This window comes from Frankliniella occidentalis, unplaced genomic scaffold (genome assembly GCF_000697945.3).
Source record: "Frankliniella occidentalis isolate FOCC.00 unplaced genomic scaffold, Focc_3.1 Scaffold56, whole genome shotgun sequence".
Taxonomy (NCBI): Eukaryota; Metazoa; Arthropoda; class Insecta; order Thysanoptera; family Thripidae; genus Frankliniella; species Frankliniella occidentalis.
The window spans coordinates 685,292-685,820 of record NW_026267186.1 but is presented as its reverse complement, the minus strand read 5'-3'; positions in this window follow the sequence as shown (position 1 = coordinate 685,820).

Genomic DNA, 529 nt, shown 5'->3' with positions numbered 1-529 from the left:
CTCTGGCCGCCCCCCTGGCCGCCCCTCTGGCCGCCCCTCTGGCCGCCTCTCTGGTCGCCCCCCTGGCCGCCCCCCTGGCCACCTCTCTGGCCGCCACACGCTCCGCTGGCCGCTGCACCGCCCCGCCCAATTAGGCCCGCGCGGCCGGCCGCTCTGCTTACAGCCCGCCGGCCTTGGTGGCCTTGGGGCCGAGCAGAGCGGAGCAGAGCGTCCAGATGATTGGGCGGCCGGCAGCGGCGGCCAGTGGAGCGTGTGGGCGGCAGCTGGTCCTGAACTAGGCTGAAACAGGAAAAGAAGAGAGGGAAGAAAGAGGAAGCAAATGGCTGATGAGCTGGCGGCGGCGGCGGGCATTTGAACCCACGCACCGGAGGCAGGGCGTCGCGTTAGAGCAGCAGGCCGGGGGCGGGCCGGTCCGGGACAGTCCTTGACCTCGACTGCTTCCGCCGAATGAAGCGACCTGCATGAGTGAGAGACCTGCAGAGAATAGGAGGATGTTGGGAGCGCGGCAAAGGAGTAGGACGGGGGGGGG